Genomic DNA, 13,215 nt, shown 5'->3' with positions numbered 1-13,215 from the left:
TCCTTTTATGTTATGGAACTTTTGACTCACCGTTTAGACAGAAAAAACATACAAAGCTGAAAGACAAAGAAGTTCAAATATTATTTGCCCTATGGATTTCAACCATGGACACATTGAAACCAGAATAGACTGTGAAACATATGTTGGACCAATGTTTATACCAATGAAGTAATTTGGTATAAATGAAAAAAACACTGATCATATATGTTTTGTCATATGAACCCAGCGGAAATCCACACTGTGGTTACACACTCTCAGAAAACTTATCCTCTTGTTAATGTGTTGATGACATCAAACATGCAGGATTTGTGCTTTCAATGTCTAATCCAAAGACTATTTAAAGACCATGAACTTTCCTACGTAGAACTTACAAGCCACAAAACATGAATCCTAGCTTGTGGAAAAGAAAAGGACAATTTGGTTTGTTTCTGGAAGCTTATTATCCAAGTTCAAGTTCAGGACCAGCCCGATGATTATTAAATGGAATAATGGCTAAGTCAAGATAAAATCCAAAAGAAAATGTGAAGAAAAAGTAAAGACTGGGAAACATGAAATGTTTTTATGCCAAGTCTTGACCTAAACTCATTAGCTTCATTTATGCTTTCCAATAATGATTAGGCTATGTGTTTGAGAAGAACATTTACAGCATAGGGCAAAAATCCTTATCCAGTGCAAATAGTAGAGAATTAAGGGCCTTGCTTAAGAGCCCAGCAGTGGCAGCTTGGTGGTGTTGGAATTTAAAACCATAACCTCCCAATCGAAAGTCCAATGTTTTATACACTGAGCTACACAAAAGTCCATTATCAAAAAAGACAGCACAAATTGTTTTTAGCACTACTTTTAACCAGAATACTAATACTAAGACAAGTCCAAGTCACTCCAGAAAACCTCTCAAGATCAGATTTAAACCCAAGATCAGACTCAAGACTAAACTGGCGTAGCTCAAATGAACAAGTTACAAGGAAAGTAAAATATGCCCAGACGGTCACTTATATCACTCTGTAGATTAAGAGTTAATAGTATAAAACAGTGATTCATTATAGTATCAGTCAGTAACCTGGTTGTGATTAGAAACACTACTAGTATAAAACAAAAAGGATTGCCTAAAGTAATGAATGAAAACCTGTGCTACAATCACAAGCAAAGAACAATGAGTTGTTATATACTAATGAACCCACCACATGTAATTTTTACATTGTTAAGACATATCAACATTACAGTGAGGAATTTTTTATCTAGATTTGCTGTAACATTCTTTATACAAAGAACGATACAAAGTACAATACTGTGTTGTAAGGATGTGTGCATACATGCTTTGAGTCTCGTACAAAAAAATACCATGCCTTTGTATATTTTTTTTTTACATTTTCTCAGTCTTTTTCATCAATTTTACACCCAACCCTCAGTTCCCACAACCTCTGATTAAGAGGACCACTTTGATTAATCGGTCTGTAAGACCAGACAAAATACAAGTCAGTCCTTTCTAGACACTAGCTCATTCACTCCTAAAGTATTATAAACAAGACTCTCAATTTGCGTGTGAAAACAGAAGAATGTGATTATCCTCATATTTGCAACACTTTTGTACCAAATTTAATAAGGAGAGTTAAATTAAAAACAGATCCCTGTCCGTTATTTTTAATATAAATCTGAAGTGACAGCTTGAAGTCACAAGAAGTTCTTAGGTTACATATGAAAGCTTCAGCAGTAAGGTAAATGTTAGTTAACTTACATATTTGCTGTGCAAATGTAAGCAAATATTGAATCTTGGATGCATCCCTGAAAGTGTTGCGTGAGGATCACTTTTAAAGTTTTTACATTCTGAAGGTGCACACTGTGCCTCTTTGTGCTTCCGTTGGCGAAAACTCTAAGTTAATTGTGGTGGCAGGGTACACTGGACAACTTCCTTGATTTGCCTCTTAATGTGGCTCAGGATTCTTCGTTTTTCCCCTGGTGTTCTCCCCTTGAAATTCCCTTCATTTTCCTATTTAAAGACACATTTCTGATGTTTTTCCCCCAAAGGTCTGCATGAAGCTAACTAACATGACCTGATTAATAGAGGAAACCCACTTACATGCATTGTCATGCTCAATCTTCCAAAATTGTCTCTATATTTTATCTACCAACATCTGTGAAGCCCAAAATATTTGCTTTTGGAAAACCTTCCCTTTCATTGACGTCTGAAGGATGGAAAGTACCTGGGAAGGATGCATGGCAACGCTCATATTACTGAAGTTGGATAATAAAGTAAAGTAAGCAAAGGAAGTATCTCACATATGATTTGTATGCCTTTGTTTTGTTGAATGGCAATCAGTGCTGCATTACATGATTAAGCAGATGCATTAGCTACAATCAAACATGAAAAGACTTCTAGGTGATTTCCAGCTTCTTTTTTTTCATAAGCAAGAATTCTTTTTAAAACGCATTGAATCCCAGCTGTATCCCAGATGTGCACAGCTATGTGGACACTTCATTTTCCAATATAGTGAGATACTTGCCAAACTTTCGTCGACAACCTGTAGTGCAGAAAGGAAACAGTACTGGGATTCCTCACATTCTATTAAGAGGTGTGAAAAGGCCGCAGACGCGTCACAGGAAAGCCCTAGATGTGTGATTAGGACTAGTGTCTCGGGTAAGGGTCAGGTGATGACGCAGACATGAAAATGTACCTGCTCTCTGCAGGATGGCATGCACACCCAGACGCCTACCTGCATTGACAGCTTTATAGATGTGGCATCACTGCAACCAGGAAATATGTGTGTAAAAAATGGGTGTAACAATTTCCATACAAACTGTGATGTCCTCATGCCAGCCATATAGGGTGATTTCTTCTTTATTCCCTTTTTATATGATTGTTTTAGTCTGTTCATGCATTGCTAGGGTTGTGTCCATTGGATCTACAATATACATGTGGACGCCAAATTCCAACGTAGACAGGGACCGAAAAACCAGTCTGGCCGTAAATCGAGTGTATGATCATGAGTATGATGCGTTCCAACACAGACATAAAGAGGCACTGTGAACAAATAAAAAATTTTTTTACATAGTACAAATAAAGTAAATAAAAAATAAGAGATAAATAAGAAGTAAATTAGATTACAGAAGTATTTACTCACCATCACTCCACCAAAAGTTGAGTGGTCGTAGGTCTGTGTCTGACTGTATATGAGGGTCAGATCAATGACATAAAGTGACAACTGGAAAAATTCATTTGCTGGAGAAAACCTTTTTACGTAACAAAACATTTAAAAAAAATTGGGATTACATTGGCTGATGATGTTCCTTTGTGACACCTATATATATATGTATATACAGTACAGACCAAAAGTTTGGACACACCTTCTCATTCAAAGAGTTTTCTTTATTTTCATGACTATGAAAATTGTAGATTCACACTAAAGGCATCAAAACTATGAATTAACACATGTGGAATTATATATGGAATTATATACATAACAAAAAAGTGTGAAACAACTGAAAAATGTCATATTCTAGGTTCTTCAAAGTAGCCACCTTTTGCTTTGATTACTGCTTTGCACACTCTTGGCATTCTCTTGATGAGCTTCAAGAGGTAGTCACCTGAAATGGTCTTCCAACAGTCTTGAAGGAGTTCCCCGAGAGATGCTTGGCACTTGTTGGCCCTTTTGCCTTCACTCTGCGGTCCAGCTCACCCCTAAACTATCTCGATTGGGTTCAGGTCCGGTGACTGTGGAGGCCAGGGCATCTGGCGCAGCACCCCATCACTCTCCTTCTTGGTCAAATAGCCCTTGATGCCTTCAGTGTGACTCTCCAATTTTCATAGTCATGAAAATAAAGAAAACTCTTTGAATGAGAAGGTTTGGTCTGTACTGTATATACTGATGAAAAAATCCACTCCATTACCAATGAACTAATCCTTTTCTTTAGCCAGTAAGTAATGACCAATAACCACGTTTGTTAAATGACTAGTTATGGACTTGTATGCTATTGCAAACTATTTATAAGGCTATTCTTTTATTTTTGTCTATAACACCTTTACACTAGTTTGTCATAATGATTAACTTGTTAGCTAAGAATCAAAGTACTAGTAGCTTGTATAGGTCAAAATGCATACTTTATAAATTCCCAGTACACTGTGTGAATGTGTAGCTGTGTTCTAAAGTAAAGATTTGCTGTTTTTTTCGATAAGAAACAAATGCTGTAAATGCAATAATAAAAGAGACATTAAAGACTGCATTGAAGAATTAAGTCTTTATTGTTTTATAGTTCTACAAGGAAACAGACATCTTGAATAATCACAGTTCATTTGCAAACAATTTAAATATTATGTTTTATGTGTAACAAATGTAAACATTAATTAAAAGTTAAAGTACTCCTTTAGGCCATTTTAACAACTATGCACATAAACAGGGAACACGTTTTATATTTATTTCATACTTGTAAGCTCACACAGTGAACTAGTACCTTTTATTCCTAGCTAATAAGGTCATCATTATTAGAGAAACAAAGGGATGTAATACAAAAATAAGAGAATAACCAATAATAGCCTTTTAAATAGTTTCCAAACATCCATAACTAGTCATTAACAAAAATGTATTAATTCAATTCAATTCAAAAATTTTTTAACTTTTTTTAGTGTTTTAAATTTTTTGTGTTTTTTAACTTTTAACAATGAACATTATGTCAAAGCAACTTCAAACAGATAATGTGGTGATAAAGAATGAATCAGATGTTCTTTATAAGTGTAAACTTGTCATTACGCACTCAGATGAATCAAAATTAAAAAAAATCTTTTGGAAACCATGAACACCATGTTTTCCGGACTAATGAGGATAGGGACCATCTGGCAAGCTGCATCTATAAAGAGGGAAAATTCTCAGTTTAAACATTTTATATCTTTTTTTGTTTTTGTTTTGTCCTGGAAGTTCATTTTTATTATTAAGTAAAAAAAAAAAAAAAGTGTTTTTAGGGCATTATGTGGTCAGAAATTGTAGTTATTATGAAGGCAGGGCATTTGTTAAGGATTGTTAAATTAGAGATTTTGTTAGATCAATAGACATTATAGAGACTTGATAAATAAATGTAAACATATTTATATTGTATTTATAACCATAAAAATTTATTTGGAAAATTGAATAACCTCTATAAAAAAAAAACATAACTTTTTTTTTTTTTACTGCTTTTTGGGTTCATTTTGGCCACTTGGCAAATAGTTTTTATTTCTTCATGTTTAAGAGAATACCTCTAAAGCTTTGAAATGTCAAAAATCCTCCATAAAGGTTCATGAAGATCCAAGGCAGGAGATTGGCTAGGTCATGCAAGGCCATCTTGAGTTATTTTGGCTGTATGTTTGGGCTCGTTGTCCTTTTAAAAAAGTCCAGCTTCCCTCCAGATTGCATTTCTTGGCTGAGAAGATTCTATTTTCCCCTAATATGACCCAGTATGTCTCCATTCATGTTTCCTTTAATGATGTGTAACTCCCCTGTACTCTTTGCAGAGAAGCAGCCCTATACTACTACTGCTCTACTGCAACATTCTTGTCTTCTTTCCAAAACAGTCTCCAGAATATGGTGCACTTGGAGTTCTCACTAACACTAACGTTTCTGCACACACTTCCACCACTCTCTTTAGGTTTCACTGGTCCATCTCCTACCATATTTAATACAAAACCCATCTTCTCACCCATATAGGCTTACATGGTTATATCTCAGGGTATCTGACTGAACTGGAAAATACAACTCAAAACCTTTTCATTTCTCTTCACTGCTATCATTGCATCCTTTTTTTGTAACTGAGTATCTCCAACACCTTTCACCATCTCATGCGTCACCTTAATCTTAATGAAGGTGTTTTATACTTGTCACGTACTTTACAGCACAGTGAAATTCTTTCTTCGCATATCGCAGGAATGTTAGGATGCTGGGTTCAGAGCTCAGGGTCAGTCATGATTCAGCACTCCTGGATCTCAGAGGGTTAAGGGCCCTATGAATGGCTGCCGGGACTTGGGGCCAAGACTTGAACTCCTGACCTTCTGATCTGTAATCCAGAGCCTTAACCACTGACCTAACACCTCCTGAGCTATCTTCTGATTCTTTCCATTTGGTGCATATGTTACTTAAGAATTGTTATCTTTTTAATTTCCTGTATCTTCTGACTTTATATAAGTGAGATTTGATATGAAGAAGAGCAAATGATAAAAAAAAAAAAACTTACTCGTTTCTCTTTCTTTTTCTTTTTTTCCCCCTATTTTTCATCTATTTCTTAATCTTAATTTCTGCAGTGTTGTGCTTCTTTTTTTAGCAGATGGCAGATTTGAATGGTGTATAGTAAAAGAGATTGTGTGGTTCACACCAATGACACACAACTGTGTTAAAATTAACATCATGGATCACATCATCAAGTTCGCTAACATAACAGTGGTGGGTCTTATCGGAAAGAATTACAAATCAGCATGCCGGCAAAAAGTGCAGAAATTATTAGACCGGTGTAGAAACTGGTGGTGGGGTCTCTCTTGGTTCCATTGCGGACATTTACACAACACAGTGCATATGCAACGTAACCAGCATTGTGGTAGTCCACACACACCTGCTTTGAGACAATGTCTGTTGTGAAAAGCGCTATACAAATAAACTTGACACACCCGTTAGAACAGAAGCATCCGGGTTCTTACAGCCAGACTGTGTAGCAATGTGTTTTACCACAAGACATCAGATTCCACAATAAAAGACCAGACACAAACAGATGCTAAACAGTGTCATCTTGTTATGTTGTTTTTGTAGCACATTGGTTCGGGAGGTATGTTGTTTCTTTTCACTAAAACCACTTGACTTGAGATGATTGCAGTGCAGATAACTGCTTACTGTTCTTTTCTGTCCTGCTGCTTTCAGGTAATCCTGCAACTAATAACTGCCTTCTTCTTTCTTACCTTCTTTATCCTTAGTCTGTGAGTGCATTGTGTAACCCTGAATGGGACAATTAGTTGTGATTCCATTACTTTCCATCTGCACATTATAGAATCAGTTTTAATGACAGAGATGTTTTAAGTTCACAGTTGTTCTTTCATAATATTGTCTTTTGTAAACAAAAAATGTTGAACTTTAGGAAGCTCCTACATTTTAAGCAAGATTACTGCTTGTTTTGTGAAATCTACCATTCAGTGGAAACATCTTTAATGACCAGGTGCAATTGTTTTGCAGCATTTTTATCCAGAACTTGGTGGTTTTCCATATACTTGACATTGTGCTGTGTTAAGTACAGTGTACAGTTTTGTTTTTATCATTTTTGACTATATACTCTTTTGTGAAAATACATTATGTTTGTAATGGAGATAAACTTTCTTTCCGCTTCTCCCATTAGGGGTCACCACAGCGGACCATCCGCATGTTTGATTTGGCACGTTTTTACACTGGATGCCCTTCCTAACGCAACCCTTACCATTTATCCGGGCTTGGGACCTGCACTAAGGCTTGTGCAACCCTAATGGCTGGGGTTGGTTCCCTGACCGAGGATAGAACCCGGGCCGCAGCGGTGAGAGCGCCGCATCCTAACCACTAGACCACCAGGAAACCTATGTTTGTAATGGATATATAAACTGCAAATAAACTATATGGAAAAAAATATTGGGACACCTGACCTTACCTGCTATATGCAGTTCTCTCCAAACTGTTACCACAAAGTTAGAGGCACACGATTGTATAGGATGTTTTTGGATGCAAAAAAATGAAAATGTTGTGCTCACTTGAACCTGAACCTGAACATCTTTGGGATGAATTGGTCAGTAAAAAATCAGTACTTGACTTTACTAACACCCTTGTGGCTGATGAGCACAAAGGTCCAGAATGACACTCCAAAGAGTGGAGGGAATTATAATAGTAGAATGTGGATGCTCAAAAACCACATACCATCCTTATGACCTGGTGCCTCAAACTTTTGGAAATATATAATTTATTAAATAACAAAATAGAGTCAAAATACTTATACCACCTCACTTTAATTACAAGATGGATTGCAAGAAAAGATTCTTATGAATGCATTCATATGCCTGAAGATCATTCGAAGTATAACCTGAATGGAAACTACACATAGCTGTGATTGTCTTTAAAAGGCGCAACCTATCAGGTACTTCTTGCCTGATAATAATAAGTATTTGGGACTGTGAGTTAGTCATAAGAAAGGATGGAAATGTCCAACTCAAAGTCAGTGGGTTATGTCCAACTCCTACTCATTGTACGCGTCTACTTTTTTATTGGTTGATACATGACCAAAATGAGAGTATGATGTTCCATTCTAGATTGTTGTTGCTGTGTGATTCATTAGTTCAGTGTGGGTTTGTAGGAGTAAAAATAGGTTTATGGGAATTTAATTTGAACTCTTTAAAATAGTCTGGCGTCTTTAAAACACACACACGCGCACACACAATCCAAACACAAAACTTTTCTAAACCTTAAAATAAGAAGAGAACAAATAAACAGGGAACAAGAGCTGGATTCAGTGAGCAGTTACTTCCTAACATGTGGCTGGAGTGTCAATATTTTGAACAGAGGATGTGCATTCAGCAAATTAACAAGAACTACTGAGACGCAGAGGTCAGAGGCTTTCTGTCTGAAGCATACCAGATGAATGTGCTAAAAATGATAACAGCTACGAATACACTGGAAATTCATTTTAGTGACATTAGACGTGACATGCAGAATTGCATTGAGGGGAACCCATTCTTATTTGGGTGATATCACGAGTGTAATTATAAATCCTAAATCAATACAAAACACCGGATATTGAGAACCATGAGGAATGTGTGATTATAAGTAATATCCTTTCTACAGTCTTATACAATCAGTTGACATTGTGGAACCAAGCAGATACTAAGCAACTCATAAAATAGCTCAACATTTGAGATAGATCCAACACCAGCTCCTCAATACCAGAGCCTTTAAAAAAACCTTTATGCACAGGTTCATTGTTCAAGGTTGTGTACAGGTTAAGCTTCACTGTTCACTTAACATAACCTGAATCGATAGAATTATATGGAATTTCTTGCAAAGGTTACTGGACATTACTGCAAATTCCCACAAGTATGCACTTAACTGGTCATTGATGAAACACCATTTGATTTAACAAGCTATTTCTGATCTCCAATGTTCCAGTGGAGAGCAAGGGCAACAAGCAAAAGGCTGGAAGACTGTGTTTTAGCAAGAAAAAACCACACACTAAGAGGGGAAAAAAACACATAAATAAATGTCTGTTGGAAAAACTAATATTTTTACATCTGCTCCAAAGCTTTTGAATCTATGCCCTCACAGAGTTTTGGGGCGGGGGGGAATGGGGGCACTTTCTCTTCAGCTCCCACATTCCGGACACCTATTAGAGCACATTCGTGACATTTAAAAGGATGTTTTTGTTGGTTGGGAAATGGAAATATTCTCACTGTGTCATTTCCAGGCTTAATATAAAGCTCTGCTTTGACCAGTGTTAGGGTGTAGGACGACAAAAATAAGTGTTGAAAGCAACAGCTGCTTCGAGATCAAATCTGTAATGAAAGCCAGAATGCCTTCTGGTTAATGAGGCACACCTTACTTTCTATATCATGCATTCGTTTTTGTGTGAGAAAGAGAAAAATATTTTACTAATATACTATTTAGAGGTGCTCTGTTTATAACCACCAGGCAAACGTTGATATATGTCAATCAATGTTATTATCTTTTATCTATGAACTTCTACTGTACACAGTCAAATACAATATTGTGTATATAGTATTTGTCATCAGTTATGTCACAGACAAACACAACCACACAGCACACTCATTTACACTCTTTACATAGCTCCCTAACCCTAACCCTAACCCTAACCCTTTACATATCCAGTTGATTTACATGCATCTGGTTTGGTGGCCAGAAAGAAACCCAAGAACCCAGAGAAAGCCCACACAGACACTTTGCAGAGAATTTTATTATCTATTACAATAAAGATAAAGCCATAATAACCTGTATTTTTCTGTTGAAGCGCTTGTTCTTGTGTTAACTTTTGCTGCAATGCTGTCATCTAGTGGCTACAACTTAAAGTGTCATATTTTATCTTGATGCCCACAAAGATGCCAGTGTGCCAGGTGCTGATCTAACTATGGGCCACTCACTGTGAAATGCAATTATAAGAGTATTATGATATAAGGGAATTATAAGACACGATGGAAGGCATGAAAATGCTTTGTACTGAAGACCAAATACATAAAAGCCTACACTTAAACACAAAATTCCTAAGTACCAAGATATTTAACACTAGCTAAAAAATATTATTAATATTGTTTAATTTTACTAATCGTCAGCACAAGTTTACAATATTATAACATAAGGGTTATTATTATACTAGATACACGATTATTGTACTAAACGATTATTGTACTAGACATCTAGAAGTTGCATCTAATCTTGCTAAAAGTATACAGCTGTTTAGGGTGTCTTTGGATGTGGTAGCTTTAATTTTTCTCTTCACATAAACTAGAAGACCCAAACATTTTGACAATGCTCTAGTGCACAAAGCCAGCCTCAGGAAGATATGATTTACAATCTTGGCATGGAAGATCTTGAGTGACTGCACCCCAGGCCTCCTCACCTCACCTAAAACAGAATCTGACTTTACTAACACCCTTGTGGCTGAAATAATTTCTCAAATGTCCATTTTAAAATCTAGTGGAATATCTTACCTGGAGATTGGATGTTATTATAACAGCTAATGGGGACTAAATGTGGAATAGGATGTCAAAAAAAGCACAAACTTTTCTCTCTTTTTTTTTTCAGAGTATGCAACAGCCTTCCTTCAGCAGAGTCATAGGCAGTATGTGATTATACCCACCAGTTAATTTGAGCATTTAACATTGAGCATGAATAGTTACATTAACACCATTCATATGCACTGCCACTTCCACTAATATTTTTGTTTCACACTTTTGTCAGTGTTTGCACTGCGCTGCCACTTGAATTTTATTGTTTCCAGCTTATATCAACAACCTTAACTTCCTATTGCACAAACACTGCATCTAGAGAAAAAAAACAAACCCTTGGTTGAGTTCTTCCCCAATTAACAATTTGCTGATTTGACCAACATTCTGCTGATGGCCTTCGTTTAACTGCTTATCAGTCGTGTCAAACTATTTGAACCAGTAAAAATGAAGAACATTGGAAAAACAAACAAAAATAAATAAATAAATAAATTATATATATACAGTATATATATATATATATATATATATATATATATATATATATATATATATATATATATATATATATATATATATATATATATATTAGGTCTAATTATATATCACTATCTATATATTTATATCTAATTATATAGATTTCTCTCTCTCTCTCTCTCTAGTAATCTATATAATTTATATTTTATGGTGTTATAATATATAAGGGATAATGTAGATAGATAGATAGATAGATAGATAGATAGATAGATAGATAGATAGATAGATAGATAGATAGATAGATAGATAGATAGATAGACAGACAGACAGACAGACAGACAGACAGACAGACAGACAGACAGACAAAGTGATAGATAGATAGATAGATAGATAGATAGATAGATAGATAGATAGATAGATAGATAGATAGATAGATAGATAGATAGATAGATAGATAGATAGATATTTGCTATAGACAGTTCATGGACAAAAAGAAACATCAAACAAACAAACAAAGAAAACATCTCCCTGAACCTCCAATGGACTTAAGGTTTTGAAACCGTAAGGGTTTTGCTTTAAGGCTTTGAAACGATGCGGCTTAAAGTCTACATTTGCTCTGATATAAGTTATTAGGCTGGTTGTGCTGTTGCAGTGACTCCTCCTGCTCGAGCATATGGAGGTGTTTCCTCCCTGAGCTGTTGTTGTTTCTTAAAAGATCTTAATAAGCTTAAGCTTAATAAGTTTAATCTCCTGTCTCGCTAGTTGTTGACTACACTCCTACTCAAAATTAAGAATATATAAATAAGAATATCGTCGCCATATTCCATTACTGCCATGAACAACTAAAACATCTTGCTTTCAGCAGGTCAACTCAATAGATATCAGCCTCCATGAAGAGGCGTTGCTCATTTGCCACTTGCTCGCCACGTGACCTCGACAGCATGAGCTATTCAAGACCTAACGGTTCTTTCTGTTCACTGTCAGACAGCATGCAAATGAGTTGCCAGCTCCACAAACAAGCCTCTATCTAGCTACATGATCAGACATCTGACACAACTGTTTACTTCACTGATCTTTAGATCACCACAAATTGCCTTAAATCTTACTGCACACACAAGCAGATAGATCACCAGGTCTTCCCTTACACACTTATCCATTTATTAGTTCTGTAGGTTACACAGGGTCTCATCTACAATTTAAAGAAGATAACTTGTGTATAAGATTGGAGAGAGGGTTCAGGTGTAACACTGTTACTAAATTACTGATACTTATAACTAAAACATGTTATCAGACGATATATATATCATACCAATGTATACATTTGTGTCTTAAAGATTCATAATAGACAAAACACTTTTTGTATTACAATTTAAGAACGTATTAATATATATTAAATCATAAATCAAAGTGTCAGAACTAACTTTATTAGAAATATTGTCTGTGGAAGTTTTTGCTTGGGTTTTAAATATAAAATATCATATTTAAAATTGAGTTATATACATTTTTAGAAAAGTGTTATGCAGTAAATATCGATATTTGACAGAATTTCCCTGCTCCAATCTTTCAAGCTAAATGTTACAACACCTTAAGATCAAAGTTTTATAAAGTTGCTAAATTTTTCTGAATGTTCTGCTACTCCTGATTACGTGTAAGAGACATCAGTGCTAAATAACTAACTATGTAGCTAAATTAATTATAGCTAGCTAGAGAAATCTAGCCTACTAAAAAACCAACAACGTTTGGCTAGTCAGCTAATGTTACATTTCTATATCTGCTGTTGGGACATAGTGTTCACTCAGCATTGCTCACTGAGCTGGTTAGCATAATTGCTTAAAAATGCTCTCCTGTCTGTACTACAGAAATATTCACTAAATATAGAACAAAAATGCACAAACTTGGACAAAGTCGGTATGTAGTGACCACGCCATATATGAGAAGAGGGGAAAACCAACTGACACAGATGTTTAATATTTGATTATTTAAGAACATGTTTTGTATAACATGCATAAGTGAATTTAAATTAGCACCAATTTGGAAAAATTTTAACG

Source organism: Silurus aristotelis (genome assembly GCF_946808225.1).
Source record: "Silurus aristotelis genome assembly, chromosome: 19".
In the NCBI taxonomy this organism is placed as follows: Eukaryota; Metazoa; Chordata; class Actinopteri; order Siluriformes; family Siluridae; genus Silurus; species Silurus aristotelis.
The sequence above is the reverse complement of the archived record's forward strand: the minus strand, read 5'-3'. Positions refer to the sequence as shown.